This window comes from Mus caroli, chromosome 4, assembly GCF_900094665.2.
Source record: "Mus caroli chromosome 4, CAROLI_EIJ_v1.1, whole genome shotgun sequence".
In the NCBI taxonomy this organism is placed as follows: Eukaryota; Metazoa; Chordata; class Mammalia; order Rodentia; family Muridae; genus Mus; species Mus caroli.
This window is the reverse complement of record NC_034573.1, coordinates 47,820,136-47,842,012: the sequence shown is the minus strand read 5'-3', so window position 1 is coordinate 47,842,012 and position 21,877 is coordinate 47,820,136.

Below are 21,877 nucleotides of genomic sequence, written 5' to 3'. Positions count from 1 at the left end.
GGAGAGGAGGAGAGGGAAGGATGCACCTTTCATTTATAACTTCTGACAACTTCTGTTGTACAAATACTCCCACTAGGGTTGGCTTAAAACTGCCAAAATATCATCAATCAGCTTGATAAATTCTGGAAAAATTAACAATCATTTTTCAGGAGCGGAACAAACCAGCCTCAGGACATCTCCAAACACAGATCCAAGCAGGAGTCTTCAAAGGCACTGTTGCTTAAAATTCACCTGTACTCCTGGACACCTCTGTTCTACCATGATTCACTCCATTGCATGGAACATGAGACTATCTCACGCACTGCATGGAACATGAGACTTACCTCACGCACCGCATGGAACATGAGACTTACCTCATGCACCGCATGGAACATGAGACGACCTCACGCACAGCTGATTACTTACCTTTTTTACTTTTACCTGTTTTATTTTGTTTTCAAGAAAAGCCTTAAGCTGTATCATATTTACTTAATACAAAATAGATAAAATTGAATTTAAAATATCTCATGAAGTGGGATGTAGAGAACCTGAAATCATTAAGAATACTGGAAGACAATGGTGCCAGGATACAGTAGCAGGGATTTCTAGGCTATTGAAATGCCTGCCATAAAACCAGCCATCCAATGATGAGCCACTACCAGGAGCTCCTGCATTCAGGTTCCAGTGTCTCTGGCCATCTGTGCAGAACGATGTCATAGGAAGCCCCAGTGGGTTAGTCTGGAAATTAATGTTGCTCCCAGGACATCCTTGAACAGGTAGACAATGGGTCCAGTGTCCCAGTAGCTGTCTGCAGAGGCACTTGGCAGTCTAATGATCTCCTATTGCCTTGTCGATTTGTCAGAATTGCTGTTCTGGAGCAAGCCCCAGTCTCCTGGAACAAGCTCACTGAGAGCCTTCCCTGGATGAAGCCCTCACTAAATCAGACTGGCAGCTTATGAAAACCTTGATCCAGCTCTGCACAGACAATAGCTGTCAAGCAGAATAGTGACCCACGCCTTCTCAAGCTGCCAGTTAACTAAAGAGCGTCAGAAAAAACAACTCTTAGGACATGAGCAGGCAGAAAGGCAAAATAATAATTATAATGGACATGCATCATGGCTGCAGTGGCTTGTGGTCGCTGGGGCTTCAAATAAACTTTGGCAAACCTTGAATGTATTCTGATGAAACTTTAATACGACTCCTCACCTAGTTCCCCGGGGCTGCTATTGTTGAGCAGTCTTCTGAGTTTCTTCTCTCTCTCTCTCTCTCTCTCTCTCTCTCTCTCTCTCTCTCTCTCTCTCTCTCTCTCTCTCCTTCCTCCCTCCCTCCCTCTTCCTCCTCCCCTCTGTGTCTGTCTGTCGGTCTGTCGGTCTGTCTGTCTGTCTGTCTCTTTCTGTCTCTGTCTATATCTGTGTCTCTGTCTTAGTCTCTCTCTCTCTCTCTCTCTCTCTCTCTCTCTCTTCTCTCTCTCTCTCTCTCTCTCTGTGTGTATGTGTGTGTATGTATGTGTATATATGTATTGTGTCTTTCTGTCTCTGTCTCTCTCTCTGTGTTTGTATGTATTATGTTTTTCTGTTTCTTTCTCTGTCTCTGTCTCTGTCTCTGTCTCTTTGTGTGTGTGTCTGTGAGTCTTTCTTCTCTGTCTGTCTCTGTGTGTGTGCATGCATGGGTGTGTGTGCACACGTTTGTATTGGTCAAGTCATCAGGATGAGTTTCTGCTTAATCAAATTAAATGGAAAAAAAATCCATATACCTGGCCCAGGACCTGACATTGAGCAATGGACTGAATGGAAGCTCCATTCCTGTCTCTGCCAGCCACTCCAGGCCCCTTGAAGCTTCAGTTATGGCTTTATGGCAAACCTCTGCTTTTTCTGGGCTTCTGTCAAGATTAAAGCTCACTTTCCCAAGACAATGACAACAGGACTCTATGCCCCACATAATGCCTTCTTCCAGGCCTGGCACATGTCACTCTTGACAATTTCTTTGGGCTTTGTGCCTTCCTGACTAACTATAGCTCCAGAAGCAATAGGATCAGCCAGAGAAGTTGATTCATAACTCACACCAGGATCATCTTACGCTCATTCTTTCTCTGAATCGAAATCTGTTATAGTTTTACTTTTATTGTGTGATGAAACACTGACCAAAAGCAATCCAGGGAGGAAAGGGTTCATTTGGCTTATAGGTCATAGTTCATAATCCAGGGAATTCAAGGCAGGAATTCAAGACATAACTCAGGAGGCAGGAACTGAAGCAAGACTGTGGAAAAATGCTGGTTCCTGGCTTCTTTTCTCTAGATTCCTCAGCTAGCTTTTAAAATATAGCCTAGCCCCACCTGACCAGGGATGGCAGCACCAACAGTGGGCTAGGTTCTCTTACATTAATGAGAAATGAAGAAACTACTCCATAGAACATGGCAATAGGTTAATCTGATGGAGGTAATTCTTCATCAGATGTCTTATTCCCAATAAGCCTGGAGTTTGTGTCAAGTTGACAAAAGCTAACCAGCACAGACACTGAGTATTGTGCTTTGGAGAGGCTTCACTCACTAGATGCTGGGTTATCACCAGTTTGTGGGGAGCAGTTCACGGTGGTGAAATAAATAACCTATTTTTTTTTTACAATTCTATATGTTGAAAAGAAAATCAATAACCACGACAAAACTTTCCCAATGTTTACTTGCTCAGCTCTCAGGTAAGACTTGCTTATCTGGTCTTCATTCAGGAACAGCCAACCAAAACTCTCCACTAAGGAGAGCATCAAGTTTGCCCAGGCTTCAGTTTAAAAACAAAACAAAGATCTAGGCCTGGGAGATGCCTTGGTGAGTAAAGCATTTATTACTCAAACCTAGTAACCTGAGTTCAGATACCCAGAAGTCACAGAAAAGCCAGGTACAATGATACTCACCTATTATCCTGGCATCCCTACATCAAAAGGCAAGGGATGGAAAAGAGAACCCCTGGATGCTCATGGAACATTTATCCCTGCACACACAAGAGTGCACAATGAGAGATCCTGTCTCAAACTCAAGGCTGTCCTCTAATCTCCATGTATGCAAGCACACATGCAATCAACCTGGAATATACATGTATGTACACGTATACACACGATTAATAATGAAAATTATCTTCTAAGGTAGTTTTGACATTCTGATAAGAGCACAGAGTTCAAATCAGCAGAGTTTAAAGACTGCTTCTTCTTTTTGCTGCATGTATGAACTTGTACAAGTGTCTTGGGATTTTAGTTTCTTCATCTCTAAAATGGGAACAGTAAAAATATCTTTCTCACCAGATTGAGACAAACTCTAAAAGAGGAAAAAATATATGAAAATTCATCATAAACTAGAAACATGATACAATGTTACACATTATACTTGCTTACAGATGACTTGTCAAAGAAATTGTTAAGAGTTTAAAAGCCTTCCAAGGACTCTATAAGAAGAAAGAAAACATGAATTTAAGGAAACCATAGTCTCCAGTGATAGAAAATTAGCTTGGAATGATCAAATTTATAAGTAATGATAATTCAGCTTCAATGAGGTGATTTAAATGCTTTGAAAAATCGCAGGAGCAGACAGAAAGTAGACAGGACATCGATCTTAACTCCAGAAGAGCACTGGTAAGATCTGTCAATCATCACAGTTTTACCAAGGATCTTCCCCAACCCAATGCCCGAGGCAGTAGAAAGCAATAGTCCTACTACCTTGAGGTGTCAGACAACAGAGCTCTGAGCTGATAAATAACTGGAAATGTAGTGATGGGGTCAAAGTATAGGCAGTGATGGGGAGAGCAGGGAAACACAGAAGGGAGGACCAACATCTGCAGTAAAACAAAACAGCAAAAACCAAATCTAACTCTGCTTAAAGTCACTGGGTGATGCTAAGCAAGGAAGACCACAGAAGCCAAAAACTCAAAGGGCTGAGCATACATTTCAACCACTTCCCACAAGGAAAAGACCAGTTTAGAATTTAAGCCCAGCCAAATCCACTGTTTGCTAAAACAAACATTGACAGTCCTCAAAAGAAACAAACAAATGACAACAATAACAATGAAAATCCCACAGGTAGAGTGGCACATGGGTGCAGTCCCAGAACTCAAGATAGTCCCATACTCAAGGGCAGTTTAAACTATATAGGAAGTTGGAGGTCAGACTAGGCTACATAGTTAGATCCTATCTCAAAATGGGTTAGGAAGACAAGGAGAGAGGGAAAGAACTGGGAGGGAAATGTGTATCTGGTTGGGTAGGAATGGAAGGCAAAGAGGACGTGTTAGAGTCTCTACAACATATCTTTAAAATGTTTACATGTGATAAAAATTATTAGACCAAAAGGGCAACCAGAATGTAACACTCCAGAGAACACCTAAGAAATGCATGAAGAGTGGGGATGATACGTCTGTTTTGTTTTATTTTATTTTTGCTCTACCGATCACCTCATAAGAGAACATGCAAGAGAGAAAATATCTCTTCCAGTTCATGATCTGAAGGTGTAGTTCATCATGGTGGAGACAAATGTGATCCACCACAATGGGGACTGCAAGGCCACAGTTTTTGACTGAAAGAGCATGTAAGCTGGGACTCATATGACGTCTCAGTGGACCAGAAAACAGAGAAAGAGAAAGAAAGAGAGACAGTGACAGAGAGAGAGAGACAGAGACAGAGAGAGACAGAGACAGATACAGAGAGATACAGAGAGAGACAGAGAGATACAGAGACAAAGACAGAGAGACAGAGACAGACAGGTAGACAGACTGAAGAAAGAGAGAAAGAGAGAGAGAGAGAGAGTTAGTTTGATAGATTAATTGGTAAGTCAGCTGGAAGCAGAACTGGTCTATAACACCAAATACCTGCCCCACTGACCCACTTCCTAAATCCCTAACTCCACAGCCTCCAGAAACAGCGCCACCAACTGGATAACATGTTTGAATACATAGGCCTATGGGGAAAACTTCACAGTTAAACATAATACAGATGTACAAGCAAAGGAATAGTAAAACTAAATGAAAACTTTAACTGAAACCACAAAAATAATGGGGAGAAATGAACTAAAAGTAGATGAATAGGAAAAATTAAGAAAAAGACAGGGAGATAATTAAATGGAAAAAGGGAAGTATTGGTTCCTTAGAGGCAGTATCAAACATTTTAATGCATTTAGAATCAAGATTCTAAAACTAAGTAAAAGAGGAGGAAACAAATAAAAATATCCAAAAACAGTGGTATAAAATACTTCAAATTAAGAAAAATACTCAATTTACAAATACAAGAAATCCAAGGAATTCTGAGCAGTGTGTGTGTGTGTGTCTGTGTGTGTGTCTGTGTGTGCTCAATATCATAAGAAATTACGCTGAATTCTGAAACCCAGTAATAAAAAAAATCGTAGAAGCTTCTATAAAGAAAGAGGCAGTAAGTTCAGAGGCCTAGTACTACATACTGGGGTTGCTTATTTCTCCTCAGAAATAATGAAAGCCACAGAGCAGTGGGATGCTGACAATATCCAAGAATTCTACAGTCCATGAAACTATTGTTATGGGAGAAAGAAAGGAACGAAGGAACAAAAGGAAGAAAGGAAGGAAGGAAGGAAGAAAGGAAGGGAGGGAGGGAGGAAGGGAGGGAGGGAGGGAGGGCGGGCAGGCATTTTGAGATGAACTAAAACAAAGATTTGCAGCTCACAGACCAGGCAAGATTGTCAGCAAAGGAGGTTCTGTAGCTTAAGGAAAATCACACAAGAAAGGAACTCAGAGAGATGAAGGAAGGGGACAAATGGGATGAAAATAATAATTATTGCATAAGTGCAAATGAGAATTTTCCTTTTCTTTTACATTTTCTTCAAAGATGGGTGACTGTGTGAACATGGTGGTGTGATGTGCACATATGTGTGTATAAGTGCCAATCATAAAAAAGGATAGTGGCATTAGTGAATCTAGGTCACTTGGGTTTTTCTGTGTTTCAGACTGGGCTGTACATTCTTATCATAAAGAACGATTAGACATGTATGTGATAATCGCCAGTTAAAACCTGAACAAGTTTTAAACTAATATCATCACAGTCAGCCAAAGTGTGGATAGTACAGGATTTTTAAATTTATACCTCTCTCCCTCCAGGCCTGGTGCCTCAAACAGGAATTATGCATGTTACAGGAACAATTTAATACAACAAATTGTCATCTAAATATGAAGAAGTGTTAGCTACCTTCTTGAGAATATGAAATGATTTGTTTGGTTTTATGGAAATTTTGTAGGGAAATCCATTATCTTTAGGGCTGGGGAGCAAATGGACTGAAGTTATTAAAATTAAAAAGTATGGATGAACTGTTAGAAGTTACAACCATAACGTCTCACCAGTGTGACTGACTACCATAATATGAACTTAACAAAGACAATAACAACGGGCATGCCAAGGTAAACAGGGGAGAGAGCACCCAAGGCTTCAACCCTGCACCAGGAACTACAGGCAATTAAGAGATGCTACTGAGAGCAGAGAAATAGTCTTCTGCAGGGAAGAGCACACCAACTAGTTATCTAATACCAAGGGCTCAGCCCTGAAAGCATGCTTACAAGTAACATTATGTAGACTGAGCAGGGTCCATTTAGGAATATATATATATGTGTGTGTGTGTATACACATATATATAGATATATATATGTGTGTGTGTGTGTGTGTGTGTGTGTAACAACAACTAATGAAAAAAGAGATTATGAATTTGAAAGAGACCAAGGGATATTGGTCTCTTTTATGGGTATGTTTGAATGGATCGAAGAGAGGGGGGAATGATGTAATTATAATCTTAAATATAAAAGAAACAACATTAAAATCTTTTAAGTATACTAGCTTAACTATAATGCTTCTAAGTAAAAAAAAAATTGATAAGCATTTTTTAAAGTATAGATAAGGGTTCCATGAATGGACAAGAGCCTAAGGAATACATTAAAGTCATGTAGACCCTAGAACCTCTGAGCACAGGGTCTCCCTCTGCTGGGCTGTGCTTATGTCCCTAAGGAGGTTAGCAGGCTGGTTCCAGTGCTGAAGGAAATGAATTCAACTGCTGCTGCAATTCAACCAAACTCTTTATGTTAAAAGAAAAACAAAAACAAAAACAAAAACAAAAAGGAACCTGGCATGACCTGCCTCAACCTCTCTCTGTGAAGCCTTCTACTTGACAGGATCTATCATGGAGTCAGAAAACAAAGCAGAAATAGGGTTTGTGGGCTCCCAGCCCAAACATAACAAATCTAAATGGAGAATAGTGACTCTGCAACCAAGAGACAGCAGGTTAGTGTCTGGCCCAACCCGGTGACCACAAGGCCAGCAGCCCCTGCTAAGGTGGATTCCCTGAGTGGGTGATTTCGTAGAGAGATTAGTGAAAACGATTCCCTAGAACATTTGCAAGCAAATGAATCAAGGGATGAGTGGGTCCAAGTGAGCATGCCAAGTCTACAATGTGGGAAGGAAGCCTGTAGCCTGTGTATCAGGACAGGAGGGACCGTGGGGCTGATGTTGGGGGAGAAGCTGCAAGAGCCCGGAAAATGAGCAAGCTTGGTGAGATTAGAGGGGTTGATGATAATGACATGGGATGACACGGGGATGCTCAGGGCCTCGATGTTTAAATTCCCTGTGCTATACGCTGGCTTCCGGGAAGGCTTGAGACATGCTTTAGAGGCAGTGCTATGAACTGAGACAAACGAAGCCGCAGAGCCCCCTCCATCTGTTTGCCAAGCAGCCTTAGTTTGTGTGTTAGAGTATAAAAGGGTTGTGGTTGTGTATGTGTGTGTGTGCATATGCACAGGCTTGCACATGCATGTCTACCCCTGGAGATGTTCTTTAGAAGAGTTTTGTAACATTGATGCATGGACAACGTGGTACATATTTATTAGAACTGCTGACAAGAATCGGGCCTTAATGGAGAAAGTGATTGCTATTCATGATTTCCAAATGGTTAACTCAATCCAGAGGATTCACATTAAAGCCAGTCATTCCCCTTCCATGCTTGCTGGCCATGATGGATGGAAATGTCAAGTCCCGTGAGATCTCTGCGCTCACATTTTCTCTCTCTCCTAGCATCAGCATGGTTTTTATCCACCATTTTGCTCTGAGATTTATTTCAACAAACAATGCCATGGCTACTTCTGTGGATTTGAGCTTCGATGGCAAACGGTCTTCAGAGGGCCTTGTTGGCCTATAACACAGTTTCTAATGCAGACACCAGAAAAAAAAACGCATCTTTTGAACTAGAGAAGGCAGGTGATCTTGAATACAAAAGGCTACTCAGAATTACATCTTTTCAAGCTAGAAAACGCTTTAGGGATTGTGGGAAGAATCTTCTGTACAAGGATTTGCTGGTGCTAACAATGTCCTAAATCAATAAATGATCGAATAGGCAAAATGCGTGGTTAAGATTGTAGAAGAAATAGCAAATTCACAGATGAAGTTCTGGCCCAGGGTATTATGGAATTTAGCATCATTAACGAAGCAGTTCAAGAGGGGATGTGGGAGATGTGTGGAGGACGAACTTATTTTCTGTATCACCACTTAATCATGTGGCTGATCGAGGAAGGACAAGTGACAGACATTTTTAGCAGGGGAGTTACAGAGTCGGATTTGAGTTTTGCTGCACTGGACCATAAACTGTGCAAAAGAAAAGAAAAAGAGAAGAGGTGTACTCATCAGGGTTCTCCAGAGAAACAGGATATGCCAAGATGCAGGAGATGAGCTTTGTACTGGAGATGGGCTCACAGGACTGTGAAGAGTGAGAAGTCCTGCAGTGTACTTACTGTTTGCAAGCAGCCGAAGCACAGAAGCCAATGGTGGTGGCATCTGTTGCAAATCCAAAGGACTGAGAAATAGGGGAACTCATGGGGTGGTTCCCTACACAGGAGTGAAGCCCTGAAAGTTGGAAGCATAAAAAGTGAGTGGGCACAGACTGCTTTGCCAGAGTAAGAACTGGGAATGGGAAAAACAGGCCTTCTTCAGCATGTTTACTCCATGTCTATCGGTCCAAAGCAGCCCTTCTGATTTCCAGATAAATCTAACATCAAAGCCTTCACAGGTTGGATTATAGTCCAAACAGCACAAGAACACGTTCTCTTTACTGCATGTATGGCTTTAAGTGCTAACCTGGTCTAGGAACACTCCCTTAGGCACTTAATTGACATATTGTCAGCTGTTGGTCATCCTTTACCTCAGTCAAGATGAGTCATAAAATTAAAGATTACAGGGGCCTTTTGTGATGATCAAAATGAGAAGGTCTATGCTGCAGGAGTAGACTCAGAGAATGAAGAATAGGAAGAAACAATTCAAGAGACCTTTAGGACAGAGGCATAACTGATTGATGGACCAGGAAGGGGGCGGGGCAAGACAGAGGAAGGGAAGGATCTGAGTAGTGCTCAGTTTTCTGTGGTACTCTCCATCCCGCAACCATGTGTTCTGAACTGAAGAACAAAGAGGAGGAGGTAAGAAACAGGTAGCCTAGCAAACATGTTCGATTTCAGACATACGAGCTTAGACTTGGGCTGAAAACACCAAGAGAAAAATGAGATAAAATTTATAGGAAAGAATAAAACAAGAGATTTCTGAATGATCTTGCAAGGGATGGGTTTAGAAGAACAGAGAGTGTTCCAAGCCAGACCTCCTGATTTCCAGATAAAGCCAACACCAAAGCCAGCAGGGACACATCGAAGGCAAGGTGTAAGCGCCAGCAGTCAGGAATGGTTTCTATCTGTTCCACCAAAGGGGATCTTTCACATTTACAGGGACCTGCAAGCTGGGAGTTCGCACTGTGCCTCTGACAGAGGACACAAGCAGAGCTCAGCGTTGTCCACTTCAGTGCCTTTGCATCCCACATCCAAGGAAACATGTAACTATTAAGTTAGAGAAAGGGCTCTTCATCGTGGGAGAGCCGGAGTTGGGCCGCTAGTGCCTTTGGCGATCAGTCCAAACTCAGAGGGATGTGAATTGCCGCCCGCTCACACGCGCACACAGAGTGGTGCTCTTCAACTGCCTGCCAAGGGATGGGCTGCTTCTCAACCGGATCAGGCTGTGGATGCTGCCAACAGCTCTTGTGAGGGCCCAATTTTCCAGCAGGAAACGTAACCTGAATTGGAAAACATGACTGTAGGCTGGAAAACAAACAGCTCAAAATATCCGTGTCCCGAAATGAACCATAAGTCGCTCTGCTTCCACAACTGAATCAACTCAGCCAAAGGAGCAGAGGGTCAGGGGAGTTTGCTGAGGGAGAGAGGGAGGCAGGAAGGAGAAACTGAGAGAAGGAGGGAAAGAAAGAACAAAGGGAATATTGAGCTTTTGTTACGTGTCAGGCAAGAGCTGTCCTGGGTTGTGTGGGTGTTGTCCACGTTCATCCTCTCCACAGAAGCTGAGTCTCTGAGATCAGCTGACTTACCCAAGGCCACATAGTTAGTAAGAAGCAGGGCTAGAATTTGAACTCAGATTCAATGACTACATTAACACTCTCTTACTAGATTCTGTTGCACCCAGTAAGACAGAAAGCAAGGAAGTGCTAGGAATAGACTGGTAAGGGCTTTCCTGAATCCTTACTTAAAAAAAAAAAAGGCTAGAAATTCAGAAATTACCATCATCAGAGAATTCCTAGTCTTCTGGTCAAATAATGAATGGGCTACTGAAATGTTCAACATACTTTCCAAGATGCCTCCACACACACCCCTTCTTGGCTCTACTCTGAGTTTCCACTGCCCTCCCAAGCTCCACTTAAGCCATTTATCCAGGCACTATGTGTTATGCTGATACATGAAACTACAAGGTCAAAGTTTTTAAGACTTAGCAAATCACTTGATCCATAAGTGACAGAGTTGAGATTTAAACTCACATTTTTCCAACTATACATCCCAACTAATCTGTACTGCATAATAGCTATTTCTATAATGTGTTCCTATGAGCAGGAGATACAAGATAAATGTTCACAATCCATGTGCCATTCCCAGCCACTTCAATACTTGACTGACTGTTGATCCATTGGTGAGTCTACAAAAAGACACAGAAGGAAACTATTGAGGCATGTTGAATACTGTAGATAGGCAAGTGAAAAGATTATCATTTTATTTATTGATTTCTCTTTAATACTTTCTATTTACTCATTGAAAGATGATGTTGAAAAATGTTGCTAAGAAAAAACCATTTAGTCATTTATTTACAAAACAAGTGTGTTTAGGGTTGAGAAGGTAACCATTAGGTAAGGTGCTTGCCACCTAAGTGAGCTCAGATCCTCAGAACCTAGGTAAGGCCAGCACAGTAGTACATATCTATAAGCCCAGAATTCTGAGAGCATGATGATAAATGGGCAGAAGAGTGCTTGAAAGCTCATGGGCCACTGCCTAGGCACACACGAACCAACAAACAAGACACCCTGTCTCAAACAAGATCAAAAGCAAAACCTGACATCCAAGAGTTTCCTCTGATCTCCACATGTGCCTTGTGTAAATTTCCACTCACATATATACACATATATACAAGCACATATATTGTGTACACAGCAATAATTTATAAAGAAATCCTTGTTTGTTTGTTTTAATATAAAACCTACTGCTAAATGTTAATCAACTATTCAAGGTCTGATGGATAGAAGATAATGAAGTGCAACTAGAATCCCAAGCAGCTTGTCTCTCGTAAGCACAATTGATCCTTGAAGAATGTATTCCATCTTCTTCTTCTTCTTCTTCTTCTTCTTCTTCTTCTTCTTCTTCTTCTTCTTCTTCTTCTTCTTCTTCTTCTTCTTCTTCTTCTTCTTCTTCGAGAATAATGGTCTAAAAAGGTGAGTACAATGATTACAGATATCTCTAGTTAGGAATTCAGACAATAAGAAGTTTCCATTCCTTGTGAAAGGACGCATAGCCAGTGGGAGTGAAGAATAGTTGTACATTCTGGCAATGGGGTCCCAGAACTTGTAGGATTGGAAACGATATAGCTGGTACCTAATATGGAAAATGAATGGAAGTCAGAAAACTAAGGCTGGTTTATCATTGTAACATGTAGAACAGTGGTAGTATCTGAGTCTGCTTAGCTGGCTATCAAAAACTATTTCAGACTAGGGAACTTATATGCCAAAGAACTCCATACAGTTCTGCAGGCTGGGAATTGTGAGATCAAGAGCTGACAAATGTCTGTGCTAACTGAGAGATTGCTCCCTGCTTCATTCCCATACCTTCTCACTGTCTCACAGAAAGACGAGGTAAATGAGCCCCTCGGGCCTCTTTTCTAAGAGAACTTGTTCCACTCCTTAGATCTGTGCTCTCCCAAAGGCCTTCTCTCTTAAGATCACCGCCTTAGGGACTGAGTTTCAACACATGAACTTGGAACACACAGGTTGAATGAAGTAGAGTTCGGTGTTAAAACTATTACCTGTAATAAGACCAAGCACAGGTTCCAGATGTCTGTAGCGATCACAGGAACTCGGCTCCCTCCTGTTTCCATGGATGGCTTTCGTCTCCATCCCTTCAGTTTTTCTCTCCTGCTGCTCATTATCCATTCTGCCTTTCGAAGAAGCTTTTAGAAATGATCACAGCTCTTCCATACCTGAAAGCTTTCTCCTGCTACCCTCTTGCTTTAAGAGAAATCCATGGATACCAATAGCACGCTCATTTTCACCAGACTCGTGGTCTGCCATAGGCCTCCCTCTTGGTCCCACCCATGTTCCTTCCCATCACTGCCCATCTTGTATCATACTGCCATCAGAGGACTTCTCATTCTAGGACTAGCAATGCTGCCACTGCTCCTCTGACTGTGCTCTCGTTGGAGTGTATCTCCCCATTACAGACATCTGAACAACACGTAAGTCATGTTTTCCCCTGAAAAAGATCCTTTCTCAGTGAGGTGGCTCAGTATGTAAAGGTGTTTGTCACCTAGACTGATGACCTGAGTTCCATCCCTGGGACCCACAGGGATGGATGGAATCTGAGTCCGGGAAGTTGTCCTGTGGCCTCTGTATTGGCACTATGGCACATACCCACACTTCTGTCTTCAGACACACACACATACAAACAAACAAACAAACAAACAAAATTACATTTTGTTATTAATCCTTTTCTCTTGCACTACCATGATTTCTAATGCAGTGGCTTCCATACCAATTAAATATTTCCATGGTTTTATATGTGGTATACTTCTGTGCATAGGCCTCCCCAGCCAAACCTGGACAACTTGATCCTAGAGACTGTCTTGTCTGCTTGGGGTTTTCACAACCTAGCATAAGAGTTTTGATATATGCTTATGAAAGTGTGTGAAGCTAGTTTCCCAATCTCTTCCTTCCTTGCCCTTTTTGATAGAGACATAAGTGTGTTCTCGTCTTATTGCTTCCTTCTCTGCCATGCTTTCTCTTCTGACCATCATCTTCCCTCCTACCTTGTTTCCTCTGAAAAGACGAGGACGCAGGACACTCAATGATAAAGTACTTCCAAAGAGCTATCGGAATGTGAGTTTGTCTTATTTCTGTTGTGTCTGAATGAGACAGAGGCACGGGGAGAGGGTGGAGGGCTTGCATCCCCACTGGGCAGGATCTCACACTGTGTTTAATGGCAAACTTACTTTGGGGGGAATGATGAGGATGGGGAGCAATAGACTGCTGTGTGTACCAATTTCAAATTGCTAGCTACACCCTTCACTAACACTAGTGTTTCCCTTTTCAAAGCCTGTGTTACCACATGAAACAGCCAGCAAGTATACCTCTGCCAGAAACAGAATAATTTGTAATCGGCTGGAGTGAGAAACTGACACAGTTAGCTCCCTTAGATTCTTTTATTCAGATGGTGACCGAGCCCAGATTAACCATGTCTCTCCCAGCTCTTCTTGGCAACATATGCCCTAAGCTGAATCTTCTCTCTATCGCGATTTTTGACAGAGTGTTTAACATAGTATCTGAAAGCTTTTTTTTTTCTTTCCAATCTTAGCTGTTTCATGGTGACACCACAGGGGTTCTTGGAGCAGTATGGAAGCCAGGGTAAACTGTAAAGAAATCATCTCTTTTGTCTCACCACCCTCTCTGTCTTTCTCTGTGTTCTTTAAAGACTTCAACCTAGTGATGATCCTCTCAGTAGCTTCGGTGGCACTCAGGACTGAGTTCATCATCTGGCTGGGTGTCTCTGTATAGTCCAGCCCCAAATACTTTCTGCCACAGACTCTCCTCTCTGAGCAGATAGATCCTGGAATACTAAACTTTTTGTCAAACTCTGCACATAGTGTTTTTTCTCCAGGCCTTTGCTTAAGCAGTTCCTTCTGCCTGTCCTGCCCTTCCTGCTAGTCATTTAGGTTCAACTCCTCCAGCTTTATCTAAGTCTCTGGGTTGACTAAATTTCTATTTGGCACCCACAATTCTTTGTCATTTCTTGCCCATGTGTTACTGTGCTCTGTGGAACCAGTGGACTACTGTTAAAAAAAAAAAGAGAGAAAAGATGTTATCCTCTTATATCTATAGTTTTCCTTGTCACACAAAGGTTGATGTTCTTTGCTGCATAGAAGTTTTTAGTTTCTTGGGGTCAATTGTTGATCCTAATGCCTATGCTACTAAGATCCTCTTCAGAAAATCCTTTCCTCTGCCTGTAAATTGAAGCATTTTCCCTACTTCCTCCTCTAACATATTCAGAGTATCAGATCTTATATTAAAGTATTTGATACATTTGGAGTTTTCTGTGGGGGTCATTCTTCTATGCGTAGCTGTCTAGTTTAACCGGCACCATTTACTGAAGGTATTGTCTTTTCTCAAATGTGTAATTTTGACCACATTGTCAAAAACAAGTGGCTGTAGGAGCCTGAGCCTTATCTGGGGCCTCAATTCTATTCCATTGATCAATATGTTTGGTTTTACAAGAGTACCATGCTTTTTATTACAATAGCTCCATAGTATAATCTGAAATTAGGGGTGGTGTTATTCTCAGTAGTGCTTTTAATTGCTCGATACTGTTTTTTCTATACTTAGTCTTTTGTGTTTCCATTTGAATACATGTTTCCATTGGATACATGCTGCATAGAATTTGTTTAATACTACATATACACCATGCATATTTTGTGGTTATTTGTTCAATTTCTATGAATAAAGGCAATGAAATTTTGATGGAGATTTTGCATTGAGTCTATAGATTGATTTTTTTATAAGAATAGACTAAAAGTTTTACACACTGTGCATGCAGTTCTAAACTATCTGGTGATACAAGTCCTCTTTCAACAGAAGCGAGATTTAGAATTCAGATAACTCCATTGTTGGATATCTGTGAGATGTTGGTCCCATTAACTACCTTTCTGCTCTTTAGCTCCCTCCATTGTAGTTTATATGGAAAATACATAAAAGAATATATTATATAATAATTTTATCCCAACACATTATCATAGTAAATGGAATAAATACCCTTTCTATAAATGCATGTGATGAGTCTGTATTCTTTTGAATTAAAAAACAATCATTAGGTTAAAGGTCTTTGAGAATCTATCTTGCTCAATATTCAACACATGCTGCATAGAATTTGTTTAATACTAGATATACACCATGCATATTTGTTGAATGATTCAATGGGTCATATTCATTTGTGTATGTCAAGCACATGGGAGAAGTAGGTGTTAGAGAATGCTTGTTAGGTGAATGAGTAGCTGAGTACATGGATAACTGATAGAAGAAGAGACTAAGAAATTGGAGGTCCTCCTAAAGACACAAAAATAAGAAGATCAGTGGCAGGGGAGATCAGTAGGGAGCATGAAAGGGGTGTGCCAATTTACCACTCACTGCACTATTCCAGAAGCTTGAGTATAATGAAGTGTACAGGATTGAAAACTGGAGAATCATGTCAGACCACTGCACAGCTTTTAGAACCTCAGAGGAGAGAGGGGAAACTGTAAAACAGCAACATTAGGAAGTCAGTTACTAGGGAGATTTGCCCATAATATCTGTCTCAAAAGAACAGAAATGGGAATGAGAGAGAAATGGTGATCTGCTAGTTATTTAATCGCTGTGTTAATCTAATTTTTAAAAATTCTTCTCATCCACACAAGAGTTACATGGCTAAGATTCTACGAAGATGGGGAATAGTTTCAGATTCTAGGGTCTGACAACTACTAACTCCAGAGAGACATTTGTAAGTGTATCTACATTGGAGCCATCAACAAGAGTGAAGACTATCCATTCAAAACCAACCTAACAATAATTGAGATTTTCCTCCAAAGTACACTTTCTTTAGTTCTTAGCTCTTATAAGTAGAAGGAATAGATCATGTCTGTCCTAATATAAAAATGTTAGATTATATATTATCTTCAAGAGTCTCAAGGGCCATATGATATTAACTTAAAAAAAATAAAGTCTAATGTAAAAATTCTAAAGCTTAAATGATACTCATACAAGAGAGAAAGGAACTACCCAAGCAGCCAGCTAACTATAATTCTGGTGTTTTCCACCAGTAATGTATGTAACCTCTGATTTCAGGGGGGCAGAGAATTACACATTACATACCACACCCTATAATCTACCAATTTAATTCTATGTGATACAAAATCTATTTGTGCTCATCTTATTAGGTAAACACCCCCAGCTAATTTTTACACAACCTAGTTTTTGTTATCATCTTATCTTACAATCTAAATAAAAAACTAGTTATCTACTAAAATGTGTTAGGCTGACAAAATATTGGCACTATCATTTAAACATATCTAAAGTGTAAGAGATAATACAGGATGTCTCCTAGGAGCACCTACAGATGAGAGACTTTCCTCCAAAGTACTTTTATTTGAATGCTTCCTGCTACTAGGATGTCCCCATCTTTGGGATCCCTTGTTAGAGAGAATGGGCATATAAAATGTTGATTCTTAAGAAAGTGCTCTGAACCTGGGACCCAGGGAAGCTCTTCATTTTCTCTGCAGTGACTCTCTAAGGTAGGTCCACTCAGGAGAGCACAGGCCTCAGAAGCTGCAGAACACATGGGACAGGGCCCTATGAAACTACATCTGTAGCCAGGAAATGGGGCTGTACAACAGCCTTCTGTGCACTTGTCTTGCCAAGAGAGAGCTAGTCTCCCAGGAGTGCTGACACACTGACAGGCTTACAGATTCACTGGAGGAACAAGCTCCAGCCAGAGATAGCAACAACATCTAACACCAGAGATTACCAGACATTGAAAGGCAAATGCAAGAATCTTACCAACAGAAACCAAGATTACTTGGCATCATTAGAATCCAGTACTCCCACCACAACAAGTCCTCATACCACAACACACCAGAAAAGCAAGATTCAGATTTAAAATCCTATCTATGATGCTGATAGAGAATTTTAAGAGTACATTAATAACTCCCTTAAAGAAAAACAGGAGAACACAGCCAAACAGGTAGAAGCCCTTAAAGAAGAAACACAAAAATCCCTTAAAGAATTACAGGAAAACATAAACAAACAGGTGAAGGAATTAAACAAAACCATCCAGAATCTAAAAATGGACGTATAAACAATAAAGAAATCACAAAGGGAAAAAACTCTGGAGATAGAAATCCTAGGAAAGAAATCAGGAGCCATAGATGCAAGCATCACCAACAGAATAGAAGAGATAGAAGAGAGAATCTCAGGTGCAGAAGATTCCATAGAAAACATGGACAAAACAATCAAAAAAATGCAAAATGCAAAAAGATCCTAACTCAAAACATCCAGGAAATCCAGGACACAATGAGAAAACCAAAACTAAGGATAATAGGTATAGATGAGAATAAAGATTTTCAACTTAAAGGACCACTAAATATCTTCAACAAAATTATAGAAGAAAACTTCCTTAACGTAAAGAAAGAAATGCCTATGAACATATAAGAAGCCTACAGAACTCCAAATAGACTGGACCAGAAAAGAAATTCCTCCTGTCACATAATAATCAAAACACTAAATGCACTAAACAAAGATTGAATATTAAAAGCAGTAAGGGGAAAATGTCAAGAAACATATAAATGCAGACCTGTTAGAATTACACCAGACTTCTCACCAGAGACTATGAAAGCCAGAAGATCCTGAACGGATGTTATACAGACCTTAAGAGAACACAAATGTCAGCCTATTCTTTTATACCCAACAAAATTCTCAATTATCATAGATGGAGAAACAAAAGTATTCCATGACAAAACCAAATTTACACAATATCTTTCCATGAATCCAGCCCTTCAAAGAATAATAAAGAGAAAAGTCCAACAAAGGAGGGAAACTACACCCTAGAAACAGCAAGAAAGTAATCTTACAACAAACCTAAAAGAAGATAGCCACATGAACAGTATCCCAATCTAACAATGAAAATAACAGGAAGCAATAATTACCTTTCCTTAATATCTCTTACTATCAATGGACTCAATTCCCCAATTTAAAAAAGTAGACTAACAGACTGGCTATGTAAACAGGGTGCAACATTTTGCTGCATACAAGAAACCCACCTCAGGGACAAAGATAGACACTACCTCAGAATGAAAGGCTGGAAAACAATTTTCCAAGCAAATGGTCTGAAGAAACAAGCTGGAATAGCCATTCTAATATCAATTAAAATTGAATTTCAACCTAAAGTTATCAAAAAAGACAAGGAGGGACACTTCATACTCATCAAAGGTAAAATCTACAAAGATGAATTATCAATTCTGAACATCTATACTCCAAATGCAAGGGCATCCAGATTCATTAAAGAAACTTTAGTAAAACTCAAAGCACATATTACACCACACAAAAAAATAGGGGGAGGCTTCAACACCCCACTCTCATCAATGGACAGATCCTGGAAACAGAAAATAAACAGAGACACAGTGAAAAAAAAACAGAAGTTATAAAACAAATGGATTTAACAGATATCTATAGAACATTTTCACCTAAAACAAAAAGGGTATACCTTCTTCTCAGCACCTCATGGTACCTTCTCCAAAATTGACCAAATAATTGGTCACAAAACAGGCCTCTACAGATACAAAAGTATTGAAATAATCCAATGCATCCTATCTCATCACCACAGACTTAGGCTGATCTTCAATAACAACATAAATAATAGAAAGCCAACATACACATGGAAGCTGAACAACACTCTACTCAATGATAACTTGGTCAAGGAAGAAATAAAAATAGAAATTAAAAACATTTTAAGTTTAATAAAAATGAAGCCACAACATACCCAAATCTATGGGACAAAATAAAAACAGTTCCAAGAAGAAAAGTCATAGCTCTGAGTGCCTCCAAAAAGAATCTGTAGAAAGCATACATGAGCAGCTTGACAGCACACCTAAAAGCTCTAGAACAAAAAGAAGTAAATTCACCCAAGAGGAGTAGACAGCAGATAATAATAAAAAGGCTGAAATCAACCAAATAGAAACAAAAAGAACTATACAAAGAATCAACCAAACCAGGAGCTGGTTCGTTGAGAAAATCAACAAGATAGATAAACCCTAAGTCAGACTAACTAGAGGGCACAGGGACAGTATCCTAATTAACAAAATCAAAATTGAAAAGGGAGACATAACAACAGAATCTGAAGAAATCCCAAAAATCACCAGATCCTACTACAAAAGGTTATACTCAACAAAACGAAAAGCTGGATGAAATGGACAAATTTCTAGACAGATACCAGGTACCAAGGTTAAATCAGGATCAGATTAATGATTTAAACAATCCCACAACCCCTAAAAAAATAGAAATAGTCATTAATAGTCTCCCAACCAAAAAAGGGCCAGGACCAGATGGGTTTAGTGCAGAGTTCTATCAGACCTTCAAAGAGGACCTAATTCCAATACTAATCAAACTATTCCACAAATAGAAACAGAAGGTACTCTAGGCAATTCATTCTATGAAGCCACAATTACTCTGATACCTAAACCACACAAGCACCCAACAAAGAAAAAGAACTTCAGACCAATTTCCCTTATGAATATCGATGCAAAAATACTCAATAAAATTTCCACAAACCAAATCCAAGAACACATTAAAACGATCATCCATCATGATCAAATAGGCTTCATCCCAGGGATACAGGGATGGTTCAAGATACAGAAATCGATCAATGTAATCCACTATATAAACAAACTCAAAGACAAAAACCACATGATCATCTCATTAGATGCTGAGAAAGCATTTGATAAAATCCAACACCACTTCAACATAAAAGTCTTAGAAAGATCAAGAATTCAAGGCCCGTACCTAAACATAGTAAAAGCAATATACAGCAAACCAATAGCCAAAACCTAACTAAATGGTAAGAAACTTGAAGCAATCCCACTAAAATCAGGGAGTAGACAAGGCTGTCCACTCTCTCCCTACCTGGTCAATATAGAACTTGAAGTCCTAGTCAGAGCAATTAGACAACAAAAGGAGATCAAAGGGATACAAATTGGAAAGGAAGAAGTCAAAATATCACTATTTGCAGATGATATGATAGTATACATAAGTGACCCCAACCATTCCACCAGTGAACTCCTAAACCTGATAAACAGCTTCAGTGCAGTATCTGGATACAAAATTAACTCAAACAAATTGGTGGCCTTTCTTTACACAAAGGATAAACAGGCTGAGAAAGAAATTAGGGAAACAACACACTTCATAATAGTCATAAATTATATAAAATACATGGGTGTGATGCTAACTAAGCAAGTGAAAGATCTGTATGATAAAAACTTCAAGTCTCTGAAGAAAGAATTTGAAGATGATCTCAGAAGCTGGAAAGATCTCCTATGCTCATAGATTAGCAGGATTAATATAGTAAAAATGGCTATCTTGTAGAAAGCAATCTACAGATTTAATGCAATCCCCATCAAAATTCCAACTAAGTTCTTCACAGAATTAGAAAGGGAAATTTGCAAATTCTTCTGGAATAACAAAAAAAAACCTAGGATAGCAAAAACTCTTCTCAACAATAAAAGAAACTCTGGTGGAATCACCATCTCTGACCTCAAGCTGTACCACAGAGCACTTGTGATAAAATTGCATGGTATAGTGACAGACAAGTAGACCAATGGAATAGAATTGAAGACCCAGAAATGAACCCACACACCTATGGTCATTTGATCTTTGACAAAGGATCTAAAACCATCCAGTGGAAAAAAGACAGCATCTTCAACAAATGGTGCTTGCTCAACTGGCGATTAGCATGTAGAAGAATGTGAATTGATCCATTCTTATCTCCTTGTACAAAGCTCAAGTCTAAGTGGATAAAGGAACTCCACATAAAACAGAGACACTGAAACTTATAGAGGAGAAAATGGGGAAGCGCCTCGAACACATGGGCTCAGGGGGAAATTTCCTGAGCAGAACACCAATGGCTTGTGCTGTAAGATCAAGAATTAACAAATGGAACCTCATACAATTGCAAGGCTTCTGTAAGGCAAAGGACACTGTCAATAAGACAAAATGGCAACCAACAGATTGGGAAAAGATCTTTACCAATTCTAAATCTAATTGAGGGCTAATCTCCAATATATACAAAGAAGTTAAGAATTAGACTCCAGAAAACTAAGTAACCCTATTAAAAATGGGGTACAGCGCTAAACAAAGAATTTTCAACTGAAGAATACCGAATGGCTGAGAAGCACCTAAAAAAAATGTTCAACATCCTTAGTCATCAGGAAAATGCAAATCAAAACAACCCTGAGATTCCACCTCACACCAGTCAGAATGGCTAACATCAAAAACTCAGGTGACAGCAGATGCTGGCAAGGGTGTGGAGAAAAAAGGAACACTTTTGCATTGTTGGTAGGATTGCAAGCTGGTACAATCACTCTGAAAATCAGTCTGGCAGTTCCTCAGAAAATTGGACATAGTACTACCAGAGGACTCAGCAATACCTCTCCTGGGCATATACCCAAAATATTTTCCAACTGGTAATAAGGACACATGCTCCACTATGTTCATAGCAGCCTTATTTATAATAGCCAGAAGCTGGAAAGAACCCAGATGTCCCTCAACAGAGGAATG